The sequence below is a fragment of the Acipenser ruthenus genome, chromosome 4 (genome assembly GCF_902713425.1).
Source record: "Acipenser ruthenus chromosome 4, fAciRut3.2 maternal haplotype, whole genome shotgun sequence".
Taxonomy (NCBI): Eukaryota; Metazoa; Chordata; class Actinopteri; order Acipenseriformes; family Acipenseridae; genus Acipenser; species Acipenser ruthenus.
This window is the reverse complement of record NC_081192.1, coordinates 61,189,217-61,190,443: the sequence shown is the minus strand read 5'-3', so window position 1 is coordinate 61,190,443 and position 1,227 is coordinate 61,189,217.

The following is a 1,227-nucleotide window of genomic DNA, read 5'->3' as shown; positions in this document are numbered from 1 at the left end:
AACCGGTTCCATCGCACTCAAGCAACGAGAGATCAGTGGTTTCCAGGTACCCTAGTAATTCTGAACCGGTTCCATCGCACTCAAGCAACGAGAGACCAGTGGTTGCCAGGCACGCTAGCAACCTCGAACCTGTTTCATCGCACTCAAGCAACAAGAGACCAGTGGTTTCCAGGCACCTTAGCAACCTAGAACCTGTTCCATCGTACTCAAGCACCAAGAGATCAGGAGTTCTCGGGTACCTTAATGACGTCGAACCTGTCTCATCGCATATGAGCAGTATTGAACCTACTCCATTGGCCACAAGCGATAGTGGATTAGTTGTTTCGACGTACCCTAGTGGTGGTGGAGTAGTGTCATTGCCTACGAGTAGTGGAGGACCAGCTATTCCCTTGCATCATAGCAGTAGTGATTTGGTGGTCCCATCTTCTGCTAGGAGCGGGCTGACTGGGTGGACATAGCTCAGTACCATCTGGTGGACTGTTAAGGTCGGGTCGGCAACGTCGACCGCCAGTGTGGCAACAAGACTATGTATGCTTTGTGGCTGATTGGTTTCAGAAGAATGTCAATGTATGAATTTTGTACAAAACAGATTGAGACATTCTTTTCTTTTTTTTTTTTCTTGAGACTGAGACGCAGGGACGCGTCTTTTAGAAGGGAGGGGATAGAGTAATGTCTGTCACCTGTTTTGTATTGGCTTGATAATTCTAATTAATCAAGTAAATTAGTTGCTTGTTAGGAGGGGAAATAAAGGTATAGGAGAAATGGGAGACAAAGGGGGGCGAGGTGAAACGGGAGCACTGAGCTAAGTGCCGCTCGAGAAGTAAAGAAAGAAAGGAAGAAATAAGTAAAGAGAGAAAGGAGTTCGAGAGGTTTTTTTTGTGGTATACTACGCCACGGATTTTGGAAAGTTGAACCTGGACGTTTGTGGTTTTGAAGGTGTATGTAGTATCAAAAGCGAACTTGACCTGAATTGGCTGTTTCAACTTGCCGCAGATGACGTGCAGGTTCACCGACCAAACTAAGTAAGACAAAACCTTCTTCCTTCAGCGGCTGTGATATTTTCCCCTCGAATAGTACTGCATGTAAATTATATATTTAAATATTAATTATAATCATGTTAGTTTAATGGGGTGGGATATTAGAACTGAAGGATTACGTTATAAAGTATTATTGCAGTCTGCTTGTAGTATGTTATTGAAATCTAGAGGGGTGTGTGTTGATTGCTGA